The sequence below is a fragment of the Misgurnus anguillicaudatus genome, chromosome 16 (genome assembly GCF_027580225.2).
Source record: "Misgurnus anguillicaudatus chromosome 16, ASM2758022v2, whole genome shotgun sequence".
NCBI lineage: Eukaryota > Metazoa > Chordata > Actinopteri > Cypriniformes > Cobitidae > Misgurnus > Misgurnus anguillicaudatus.
The window spans coordinates 7,444,713-7,458,419 of record NC_073352.2 but is presented as its reverse complement, the minus strand read 5'-3'; the positions used below and the strand labels follow the sequence as shown (position 1 = coordinate 7,458,419).

Genomic DNA, 13,707 nt, shown 5'->3' with positions numbered 1-13,707 from the left:
TTCAGTTTATTACTGTTACCTTGTAAGAGCAGAATAAATATGGATATGTAATATGAAGCATGTATAGGGTTGCCAACCATTCCGTATAATACGGAATCCTTCCCGTATTTGACACATAAAATTCTTGTTCCGTATTGAACTGATACGGAACGCAGTTTGTTCCGTATTTTATGAAAATTAATTCAGTGCAAATACATGACAGACACATAGCTTATATGTCAGCCATGAACGAAGACCGCATCATTGGTATAAGAAAACCCTGACGGTGCGGTAATTTCTCCCTCTGTTTGTCTATGATCAGCGTAGCGTTTTTAACATCTTGCAGCCCCATTGGTCGTTTCAGTCATTGTGATGTCACGTATCATAGCAACGATTACGACAAGTGACAACAGCGGGAAATGTAAAAATGACTGCATCCGAGCAGCCGGCGAAAAAGAAACGAGCACAAAAATATAAAATTGAATGGGAAAATGACTACCCGTGGCTGGAATGCATGAGGGACAATGAATACAAGGACAAATGTACCATATGCCGTCGCGTTTTTTCTGTTTGTCACGGCGGAGTGTGTGATATTAAGCAGCACGCATGAGGAGATAATCACAAGAGGAGCGAGAGGCTGGCACAGGATGGAGCAATGTCAAGTTTCATTGTCCGTCAGTCGTCTCCAGAGGCTCATATGGTATGTAATTATATGGATTTTTAAAACTCAAATATAGTTGATAAGAAAGTGATTATATTAAAAGAGATAGTACAGGTTTGCTTAACAATCCACATATATATCTCTCCAGTGCTCTCCCTCTGTTCCTGTGTCCCGCTCCCTCCCACCTCATAATGTGTCAATCATTTCTGATGGGTTTCTTATTAAATAATTATGGATTTAGATAGCTCAAGGTTTAAAAAAAGGTGGGGTCTTTGAAGAGGGCGTATTATAAACTTAACAAAAGCATGGTTCATTGTTGGCAAAATTATCATGATAGCCTTTATATTTCACATCTATGTGGTTCAGCCTTGTATACTTATTAGGCATACTTTGCTATTTATTAAATATTTAGGCCTAAGATACAATAAGTCTAGAAAAATTGTTTTTCCTAAAAATGAATCAAATTAGAATCAAATGTCTTACCTCAACGTCTCCCTTACTGGTTGCACAGGAAAACCACATATGATTTAGGACAGACCTATAAAAGATAATACAATTAGTAACTCTTAACCTTGTCAGGGTGTGGTGGTGGATAGAACCCAATCGCAGACAGCTCGTAACTAAAAGACGTTTATTAAATCATAAACACCCTCAAGGGGGCAAACAATTACAATGACTATAAAATAATCTAGACAGGACAGACAAAGCACACACGAGACGGTATCATACGATACACAATGAACCGGTACAAGACGTAAGACACAATGGCTTTAAATAGGGAAAACTAAACTAGGGAACAATGAAAAACAGGTGAAGGGAATTAACTAATCAAGACTTAACAAGGAAACAGGAGGGTAAGGTTAAGACTAAAGACAGGAGAGCATGCGGTACACAAAACATACACAGACCACATGGCTCTCCACACAAAACAAGACAACAGTGGGCTGCCATGATCCTGTCATATGAAACACACAAAATACATACAGGGCTGACAGGACCATGACAAACCTTGCAAACCAATGTAAAGTCTCCCACATTACAATCAAACACTGACCTGGTCCATGCAAGGAGGATATCATTGTTCTTTTTTCCCCCTTCTTCTGGAAACTTGTGAGTAAATGGAGAACAACACTTTTGCATTTCTTTCACCAAAATAACAGCAGAAGTTTGACTTTGCAGGTAGTTTTTGAATTTCACCACCGGATCAATAAAGTCTGAATATAAATATGCAAAATAACTAAAGCTATAAAAATGATATGCAATACAGTAATATGCAATGATAAATTGCATATTACTATATTTTACAGTTTTACAGATAAAATGCAATGTTATTTACGTGTAGCATGCATAAATATTATTTAATTAATAATGTACATCTGGCAAATGTATCTGCAGTTATCTCAACCATCGAATAACTTTACAGCAACAGGCTTTCGTGCTTACGCAACTCCAGAAGTAGCTCGGTAGCTAACAGTTGTTTTATTTTGAGAACAGCCAACTTATGTGTCATTATCTATCTAGCGTTACTTTGATAACAACTGTATCACTATGTAAAGGCTACTGTGTGATCAGAAACGAGTATTAGCAAGAGTCTTACCTCAAACGTAGACGAATGCGTTTGATACCGGATGGCTCCGGCTGTTCGTCGTGTCTGTGAAGGTAAACATGAACGGAATTGCAGTGTCCTTTTACGTGTTTCGCTTCATTCCGAGTACATTGGGTTCGATGTCTTCATGCTTGAAATGGAGACTGCAAACCCTCTGGTTTTTTAATTTTACCGCATCGTTGTCTTCTCGACACTTTGCGTGATTGATAGCCCGCAGCCATTGTTTACACCGCAGCAAACGATGAAAACTTACTGCTTGTCCTTTTCCCGGTTTTGGTTGAACATCCTGGTACAATGCAACTTATCATCATTTCGATGTGGAAAAGGTAGCATCTATACAGTAATAATATATCAACTAAATCGTCGCAGACGTGTCTGTAAAAGTTGTATCTAGTCTAGTTGAATCTCCCTCCCTCCCAAGTACAGCTCGCTGCCGTCTCGAACCGGTAGGCGTGAATAGGGAGTGGCCTCGTAGACCAGCGAAGCAATGCATTCTGGGACTTGGTGTTTTTCATCCACATAAGCCAAAAAACACATTTTCTGGCTTTTCTTGGCCTAGAGGGCACCAATTTCTAAAATAACTTCACACTTCTACTACATAGGTGACCCAATTTAATAAAATATTCAAATTTAAATTGTCTGAAGTTTTCCTTTAATAGGTTGATATAGCTGTCTTATTGATAGTGAACTACGAGCTGGTCTTAGGGCAGAAGTACTTAATGGGTTCATATCGCTGTCTTATTGATAGTGAACTACGTGCTGCTCTAAGGGCAGAAGTACTTAATAGGTTGATATAGCTGTCTTATTGATAGTGAACTACGAGCTGGTCTTAGGGCAGAAGTACTTAATAGGTTCATATCGCTGTGGTATTGATAGTGAACTACGAGCTGCTCTTAGGGCAGAAGTACTTAATAGGTTGATATAGCTGTCTTATTGATAGGGAACTACGCGCCGCTCTTAGGGCAGAAGTACTTAATGGTTTCATATCGCTGTGTTATGGATAGTGAACAACGCTCTGCTCTTAGGGCAGGAGTACTTAATAGGTTCATATCACTGTGTTTATTGATAGTGAACAACGCGCTGCTCTTAGGGCAGGAGTACTTAATGATTTTATATCGCTGTGTTATTGATAGTGAACTACGCGTTGCTCTTAGGGCAGAAGTACTTAATAGGTTGATATAGCTGTGTTATTGATGGTGAACTACGCGCTGCTCTTAGGGCAGGAGTACTTAATGGTTTTATATCGATGTGTTATTGATAGTGAACAACGCACTGCTCTTAGGGCAGGAGTACTTAATGGTTTTATATCGCTGTTATTGATAGTGAACAACGCACTCCTCTTAGGGCAGGAGTACTTAATGGGTTCATATCGCTGTGTTATTGATTGTGAACAACGCGCTGCTCTTAGGGCAGGAGTACTTAATGGGTTCATATCGCTGTGTTATTGATAGTGAACAACGCACTGTGTCACAAGGTGACAAATGCATGGGGCGAAACCAAAAATTCGGAAGATCGGTTCCGCCCGGAGTTGAGTTCCACCCGGCGGCAGTATGCAGATACACTGGACTTCCGGGAAAACGCTGCAGCGAAAATCAAGCGAATGAGACACAGGTGTGGAAAACAAACACAGCGATTAGGGATTGGAGGACGTAAGGAAACGAAAGAGTATAAAGGGAAGAGAAAACAGAAGGTTAGTGTTGAGTTTTTTTTTTGGGTTGAATTTTACCCATTGGGTTCGTTGTGTTGGCTGGGCTCTCTGGTTCTGGTGGTAAAGCAGATACTGTGTTGTGGTGGCATGCAAACGGAGAGATAAAGGAGAAAACGAGTGGAGATAAAAGAAGAGGAAATCGGTGGTTGAGTATATTTGGAAGTTTCATTTGATGCTGTGGAAAAGTTTAACCTACATGTTTGTAACCCGGTAGTCGGATGAAAGTGAAGTGAATACAACCAAGTACGACGCCAGCCTGTGTGGATAACACCGAGGCTTGAATGAGAGAGAGTGACAACATATTGTGAGTACAAGGAACTTACAGCTGGATGTATTATTTGCAAATATATTGCTTTATGTGTGTGTAAACACAGGTGAAAGAGGACAGCGGCCCTGTCACGAAGCAGAGTGGTAGGTGAGCCGGCTGCGTAGCATCTCAAGGGAAGAGAGTCATTGCAACAGCTAGCTTCAACCATCAGCCTCCATCACAAACGCCCCGCCGGCCCATATCGACTCTAGGAAGATCTTGGCCTGACCTTAATCTTTGTCACTATAAGTGTGTCGTGGGTGAGTCTTGACTTTGCTGAGTGTGAACACTTGATGTCGTGCAGTGTTTTGCTGTGTATCTGTTGTCAGGAGCCAGTATAGTGAGTCGGCCACAAGAGGAACACCGTGTGGTGGATGGAGTGCTTTTAAATCATATGCTGTGCAGTGAAGGCCCATTGGAAACGGGTGTGGTGTCCAGAGCCCCTGTTGTGTAGACAGTGAAGTCGGTGGTGGGTTGTACAGAAGATCCAGGCCTCGGCGTGAGTAGAGATTTTAATGCTGATGTACCTGTAAAAGAAGACACAGGGCCCTATCTTGCACCCAGCACAATTGACTTTGTCAGTGACGCATGTATCATTTCGTATTTTGCACTGGCGCACAGCGGGTTTTTCCCTCCACAGACGCACGTCGGCAAACTAGGGAATGAACTTGCGCTCCCTGGGCGGTTCAGCGCAAAAAAGGAGGCGTGCTCCGGCGCAAACCATCTCTTATGCTATTTTGCAGTTTCAAAAAACAATTGCGCTACTAAACAAAAAAAACTAGTCTAAAGTCAGTGGCGCGTTGCGCATGGTTCATTATGCTATTTTAAGGGCGCATGCTTGACCATAATGTATAGCGTGCACAACGCGCATTGCTTATCTAATCTACACAGATGCAACAGTTATTTTTGCAAATCATAAATTGTTACAATAAAAAATATAAGATAAGGGAAATCATTAAATCATAAATTGTAACAATAAAAAATATTAATACATGAGATAAGGGAAATCATTGTGGTGAGCATTGTGGTGATAGTTTTTATTTATTTTGTGTGGCAGCGTTAAACAATTATCATGCAAATAACGATTAAAATATTTTCATAAGTTTGTTGTGTGGCTGTATTACGTTTATTTTATCTAAATAATAATAAAAATGTTTTCATAAGAAACCTTAATGTATGTGAACTTGATTTGTAAGTGTACTTTGGGGTTGGACCTTGCTTGCGTTTCTTGTGTCCGATTTCAAAGCCCCCAAACCCTTTCAGCGGTGAGGGTGGACGCAGCGATGTCCTCCTGTGTGCCCGGCGTGCCCGATTTATGCTGGCAAGCTTGGGACCCGTCTCCTGACATCATTGTAGTGCTTGGCGCAGCTGATGAGACAATTGCGTCTATTTCCTCTCACGCCTGTTTAACCGACGCTGATTTGGACGGGGTTTCTCCCATCCCCATACAAAACAACTTCTCTGTCTTTGACGGCTCTTACAAGAACGTGGGTCTCCTCGGCTGTGAACCGCTCCTGGCGTGCGCCTGTTAAATCCGTCATAATAATAGCAACCCGCCATTGAACTTGCGCCCTTGCGTTTAAAGGGAATGTTGGATAGCGTTCTGATTGGTTTATTTGAAATTACGCCCAAACCACACCTATGAATAATGAACCTACTTCAGACCAACCCCTTATTGATTTGCGCCCGGCGCAAGACTTATTTCTCCCGCCGGGAAAATAGCAACAGCGCCCAAGATCCGCCCACAAAGTCACTTGCGCTTTGCGCTTCGGACTTGCGTTTCAGATCGTTAAAATAGGGCCGACAGTGTGTATATGGCAGTTTAGCGTGTAGTAACCTGTTTGTCACGGAGCCTCTACAAAGGTGCGCCCCTGTCCCGATCTCTGGAGCTACACGAGAGGAGAGGGCAGCGTTCGGCTTGGCGGTGACAGTACTCCATCCTCAGGGCTGAGAAGAGGCCTAGAGAGAAGGTCAAAAATTAATAATCTCCTCGCGAACGGTCTGTGAGTTACACCCATACATTGCACACCCTGAAAGATACCGGAAAGTTTACGCTAAATCCTATACCAGAGAAAATACCTACCGTATCTACCGATGCCAGTCTACATGTGAGAAAGAGAGAAAGCACAGTGAGTTGTAAAAGTGTTGATCTTGTGTTGCAGCCACGAAGCTTCTAAAGAAGGAGAGCACAGATCCCATACCAGAGAAAATCCCTACCGTATCTGCCGATGCCAGTCCACCTGTGAGAAAGGGAGAAAGTACAGTGAGTTGTAAAAGTGTTGATCTTGTGTTGCAGCCACAAACCTTCTAAAGAGGGAGAGCACAGATCCTATACCAGAAAAAATACCTACCGTAGTCGCCAACACCAGCCCACCTGTGAAGGAGAGAGGGAGCATAGTGAGTTACAAAAGTGTTGATCTTATGTTGCAGTTACGGACCTTCTAAAGACGGAGAGCACAGACCCTATACCCGAACGATACCTGCTGCATCGGCTGATGCCAGTCCATCTGGGAGAGAGAGAGAAAACTACAGTGAGTTGTAAGATCGCTGACTTCGTGTTGCAGCCCAGAGCCTCTAAAGGAGAAATCTACGAACGAGATACCTGAACATGAACTTGCTGGATCCACCTCAGTCCCCATCTGCAAGTAAGAGGAAGTTGGTTAAATTAGAGCATTAAGCATTCTGTGTTCCAGAAGAGAACAGGACAACCAGGGAATACGACTTACGGCTGTAGGAGACCCTTAAGCCCCTTTGAGCTATCCCCTACTGCAACGTCCGTCCAGGCCAGAAGAGGCGTTAGTTTTAAGCCCCTTTCCCTTCCCTCGCTGCAACGTCTGCCTAGGCCAGAAGAGGCCTTAGTTTTTAAGTCCCTTTCCCTTCCCTCGCTGCAACGTTTGCCTAGGCCGGAAGAGGCCTTGATTTTTAAGTCCCCCTTCCCCCTCTTGAACATTATTTTAACTAATTTAAATAAAGTTTCATATTAATTTACTTGTTCCTGCATGTCTGGTCATTGGGGTGGCTTTGGGAACCTCCTCGAGGTGGAAATTCAAAAGGGGCGTGGCCTCTTAGCATCTGGGTCCGCCCCGACTTGTGACAACTGCTCTTAGGGCAGGAGTACTTCATGGGTTCATATCGCTGTGTTATTGATACTGAACAACGCGCTGCTCTTAGGGCAGGAGTACTTAATGGGTTCATATCGCTGTGTTATTAATAGTGAACAACGCGCATCTCTTAGGGCAGGAGTACTTAATGGGTTCATATTGCTGTGTTATTGATAGTGAACAACGCGCTGCTCTTAGGGCAGGAGTACTTAATGGGTTCATATCGCTGTGTTATTGATAGTGAACTACGCGCTGCTCTTAGGGCAGAAGTACTTAATGGTTTTATATCGCTGTGTTATTGATAGTGAACAACACGCTGCTCTTAGGGCAGGAGTACTTAATGGGTTCATATCGCTGTGTTATTGATAGTGAACAATGCGCTGCTCTTAGGGCAAAAGTACTTAATGGTTTTATATCGCTGTGTTATTGATAGTGAACAACGCGCTGCTCTTAGGGCAGGAGTACTTAATGGGTTCATATCGCTGTGTTATTGATAGTGAACAACGCGCTGCTCTTAGGGCAGGAGTACTTAATGGGTTCATATCGCTGTGTTATTGATAGTGAACAACGCGCTGCTCTTAGGGCAGGGTACTTAATGGGTTCATGTCGCTGTGTTATTGATAGTGAACAACGCACTGCTTTTAGGGCAGGAGTACTTAATGGGTTCATATTGCTGTGTTATTGATAGTGAACAACGCACTCCTCTTAGGGCAGGAGTACTTAATGATTTTATATCGCTGTGTTATTGATAGTGAACTACGCGCTGCTCTTAGGGCAGAAGTACTTAATAGGTTGATATAGCTGTCTTATTGATAGTGAACTACGAGCTGGTCTTAGGGCAGAAGTACTTAATAGGTTCATATCGCTGTGGTATTGATAGTGAACTACGCGCTGCTCTTAGGGCAGGAGTACTTAAAGGGTTCATATCGCTGTGTTATTGATAGTGAACTACGCGCTGCTCTTAGGGCAGGAGTACTTAAAGGGTTCATATCGCTGTGGTATTGATAGTGAACTACGAGCTGCTCTTAGAGCAGAAGTACTTAATAGGTTGATATAGCTGTCTTATTGATAGTGAACCACGCGCTGCTCTTAGGGAAGAACTACTTAATGGTTTCATATCGCTGTGTTATTGATAGTGAACAACGCGCTGCTCTTAGGGCAGAAGTACTTAATAGGTTGATATCGCTGTCTTATTGATAGTGAACTACGCGCTGCCCTTAGGGCAGAAGTACTTAATAGGTTGATATAGCTGTCTTATTGATAGTGAACTACGCGCTGCTCTTAGGGCAGAAGTAATTAATAGGTTGATATAGCTGTCTTATTGACAGTGAACTACGAGCTGGTCTTAGGGCAGAAGTACTTAATAGGTTCATATCGCTGTGGTATTGATAGTGAACTACGAGCTGCTCCTAGAGCAGAAGTACTTATTAGGTTGATATAGCTGTCTTATTGATAGTGAACTACGCGCTGCTCTTAGGGCAGAAGTACTTAATGGTTTCATATCGCTGTGTTATTGATACTGAACAATGCGCTGCTCTTAGGGCAGGAGTACTTAATGGTTTCATATCGCTGTGTTATTGATAGTGAACAACGCGCTGGTCTTAGGGCAGGAGTACTTGGATCTGGTTTGCCTGCGTGTGTGAAGTGCGGGGCTCTGAATGTGACAGACGCTTTGCCAAAACAACTATGCATGTTACAGTATAGCTACGTGCGATGTTGTGAATTTTTTTTACGTCTGTTGCACCAAAACTTATATTTACTGGCGTCATGACAATAGAGAGCTTTCCATCCTCATACCACAGACCCATCAAACACGTAAAGTGTATTTTACGTCCAGACAAGTCTTACCACCGGGTTTACGCCCAGTTGTGCAACTGGCCCCTGTAGTATCCAGACCATGGGTCTCCAATCCTGTTCCTGGAAGGCACCTCTCCTTCAAATTACAGCTACAACCTCAATCAAACACACCTGAACCTGCTTATGAAGTTGTTCTAGGCTACCTAAAATTAGAGGCAGGTGTGTTGGAGTAGGGTTGGAACTAAAATATGCAGGACAGGTGCCTTAAAGCAGTGGTTCTCAAACTGGGGGACGGGGCCCCCAGGGGGGCCGCGAGATGGTGCCAGGGGGGCCCCAGTTTTATGACATTTTATAAAGTAAATGAATTTATCATGAATTCTGTGCAATTAAACCTAAAAAAAAAACTACTAACCAACAGCACTACTTTTTATCATTCAATATGTTTTGTTTAATTAAAAGTTGAGTTTTAGAACAGTTTTTTGTCATAAATTTTCTTTGGGGGGGCCGCGAAGGAATGTGCCGTACACAAGGGGGGCCATACGCTGAAAAATTTGAGAACCACTGCCTTACAGGAACAGGGTTGGAGACCCATGGTCTGGACACTACAGGGGCCAGTTGCACAACCCGGTGGTAAGACTAGTCTGGACGTAAAATACACTTTACGTGTTTGATGGGTCTGTGGTGTGAGGATGGAAAGCTCTCTATTGTCATGACACCAGTAAATATAAGTTTTGGTGCAACAGACGTAAAAAAAATTCACAACATCGCACGTAGCTATACTGTAACATGCATAGTTGTTTTGGCAAAGCGTCTGTCACATTCAGAGCCCCGCACTTCACACACGCAGGCAAACCAGCAGGACACCACGCATACGATAGCTAGCTTAGTAGTTAGAAGATTGTTTGTAGTTCACTATAACTTTAGCAAAATGACAAATAACGCTAATGCTGTAAATGTTTTAAGTTGGGAGCACAGAGAAAACTTACATACAGCGCTCAGATAGTCTCATAATGTCTCGTCAGTCGTTACGTCGGTAGATGATATGCTCATCATCTATGCGTCCGGAAGTACGTTGACAAAATGAGTGCAATGGCGCCGCCCTTGTCGTGAAAAATAAGGTGAATAGCTTGTATATGTTCCTCAGACATGATTGCATCAGCACTGTCAGTCAACATGTGCATGATCACTGAACTAAGTTTTCTTTCTTGTTTAAGAGAATATAAACAGCTGGATGTTTTTCAGTATTTAAACAGTGCAGTCATAAAGCTGTCTTGGGTCTTAAAGTGACAGGAGCCTGCTGCTTTCTGGGTCAGAAATGTTAATTTCACATCAAAAGTAAAAATCACTCACTACTCTTAACTGAACAACTTTTGCAGCTGCACATTTAATTCATACAGTGAGGACTGTGCAATGTTTTATTAGTATTTATTGCTAATGTTAAATCATAGTTGTTTAACAGACAATTTCATAACTAATATATTTATATTTAATACAGATGCCTGAAAAGTAAAACAAGATGAGTATACTCTTATGATTAAAAGAAAAAACTAAACATTTGATTGCTTGTGTCAGTAGCATTGTTGTAGTGACATCCAAAATAGATCGGCTTATATGTAATTTAATGTTTTCAATTGATAAGATATGATTTTAAAATAAAAACGGAAAACACAGAATTTGAGATCAAATAAAACGGAAATTGCCCTAAGTATGTAAATTTTAATAAACTGTTATGGGTGTCTTTTTGGTATATTGCCATTTGAAATTCTGAAATGTTTTTTTCATTGTATGTCTGTGGAAAATCTTTGGGAATATTATTTAATTTTGGTATTTTATTTTTTTTTGTGTTTTATTTAATTTAAAAAATATATATAATAAATAAACAAAAATAAAATAATGTTTTTTATAATGCAAGCCTCAAGATCCGTTTTGCATTATAATGGCTCTCCTCCTATAAATTATCAGGTGTCCCCACCCCTGTTATAAGGTTATAACTACTAATTTAAGCAGAGTGAAGTCTTGATTTTTTAAGGAAGGAATGTGTGGTGTGTAAGGTTAATATGTGTTAATGTATCTTTACTTGCCTCTAGAGGGCGATGTTTTTCCTATTGTGTGATTTACCTACAAGATTAAGAAAAGAGAAAATATAAGATGATAAAACTTCATCAGTCACTTTGAGTTTCTCAAAAAGTTTTGATTGACTGGTTTAATGACATAAAGGTAAAATTTTACTGGTGTTTGTTTACCCTGTTGGTCATGATTGTGGATTTAGCATAAAGTCTTTTTTCAGTTTTGGCTCCTCCTCCTCCTCAGGTGTGAGATATGAAAGTGAACCCATCTTATCAGGATCAATTTTGTGTTGTAAGGACGTAAACAACATTAAGAGAGAAAAACACAGTGAGTATCTTCATGACCACTATACTGACTGTATAAATGATCTGATTTAGCTCTTATTTATCTTCACAGGATTCATAGATTTCATTTTCAAGTAATGTGTTAACTGTTTATTCAGATTGTACAGAGTAGAAACGGTGACTGTCAGTTTTATGGCACATTATAATCTTTGGTATCAGAGGTTTAAATTTTAGTGTATTTGATCACATGATCAATGAGATGTAAATTACAATTATGTACAAAACTTGCTACCCCTACACTGCAACAAGTGCTGGGAAATGCATTTTAAAATATTTTGACTTGACTTGGTTTTCATTAGACTTTTTCATATGACATCTAAAACTGACCTGGGCTGGGTTACCCGATAACGATTGAACTTAGCACTTAAGAGCGCTTTCTACGAGCTACTTAACCCTTTAACTTCCACACCCAAAAAAGGCATTTGAAAAAAATTTGCATTTCTTATCTTCTTATGTCGCTAGTAAACACACTCAATGTATTTTTTTTCAACACATCCCATCATTTTTTTTAAATCGGCCTCTACCAAATGGTTGATATGTCACTTAAAGAATTCAAACACATACTATGGAAATTAGAAAATATGAACTATAATACTAATTTTTTACAAACATAATCAGAATAAAATAGTTTTGTATATTAAATCTTTATTTATTGAAGTATAACATATTAAAATATTTTAGGTTTTCATTTTAACACAGGAAATTAAATGTTTTCATGTTTTTTTGCAATAAAAATGACTAAAACTAACTGTGTAACATGTAGATGAATAATAGCAGCAATTAGTAGGAACCATTTATCAATTTGTTAGTACCAACTTTTACCAAAATTGTACCAAATACGTTTTCCTTCTTTATTAATTTATGTTTCGTCATTTAAATTTGATTTCTCATTAGAATTTTAGATATATTATATTAAAGGCGGAGTCCACGATGTTTGAAAAACGCTTTGGAAAAGGACACGGGCCGACTACCAAAACACACTTATAGCCAATCAGCAGTAAGGAGCGTGTCTACTACTAACCGACATCCTTGCCGGGTTGCATATGTGTGGGGCGGGTCTATCAAAAGAAGGTTCAGATTCTATTGGGGTTGGAGCGTGTTTGTTTAGGTGATTTCAAATATCAACATTGGCTTTCAAACATCGTGGACTCCGCCTTTAAAGTAATTTAAACAAATAAACAAAGAAGAACCCAATAAATAAATATAAATTTAAAACATTACATTATAGTCATTGCAGGAGTGCAATTTGCTGGTTGTCCTGCAGGTGACCTTGTAACTTTGTTGTCTTACAATGCACTTATGAATTAATGATCACTCCAGAGCACTCGTAGATCTACGATGATTTTCAAGTGCTACTTAAGTTACGATGCTTTTGGAAAACCCGGCCCTGACTAGTTTGTTTATCTTTCCTCCCTCAAACTCTCTGTATTCTGCTTCTCTTCCTAATCAAACTAAACAAGACATACAGAGAAGACAATACATTAACAATTACAAGTATACAATTGAGACCAAATTTAAGACAGCAGTAATGAGTTTCAGGTCTGAAGGAGTTTAAAGTACATCAGGAGATAAAACACAGACTGATTTTACTTTCACTTTTATTTAACACAGTGTTTGTGTGAATTACTGCTGCTATCTGTGAATGATTTGATTCTGTGGATTTACTGATGTGATGAAGTTTTCTGTTTATTTGTGCAGGTCATTACTGTGTATTAACTGTTGAGACAGAGAGAGATTTCTGAGATGATACAAAACTCACTGTGTGCTTCAGTATCTGCATCTGCTTTTAGATGATAGCATGAACTTCACAATGAATCTCTCTGAAGAACACACAGACACAAAAACAAACCAGAGGTGAAAAAACTTCACATGTTTTAAAATTTAATGTAATTAATGTTAAGAAACAATACTGTTTTATCATTTTTTTTATTTTAGTCAGTCAGTTTTACCTGAACACAGCAATGTGTCTCTGATGAGAAGACAAACAATGAATCCTCAACACGAGGTAAACTCTTCTGCTGAGCTCAGGTGAGATATTACAACACTATTGTGTTAAAGTTGCTACCTGTTTTATTAAGTAGTTAATTTATATGAATTTGATTCAATTCAATTTTTTTTAATGACCACACAGCCAGGC

At 40.1% G+C, this 13,707-nt stretch overlaps 1 long non-coding RNA gene and 1 pseudogene across 1 annotated transcript in view; one reads left to right on the top strand and one right to left on the bottom strand.

Moving 5' to 3' along the window:
• LOC141350026 (uncharacterized) overlaps positions 1 to 13,707 on the bottom strand; it is a 413,142-nt gene that overhangs the window by 349,709 nt on the left and 49,726 nt on the right. The window lies entirely within an intron of this gene.
• Positions 11,459 to 13,707, top strand: part of LOC129422414 (NACHT, LRR and PYD domains-containing protein 3-like) — a 100,399-nt pseudogene continuing 98,150 nt past the window's right edge.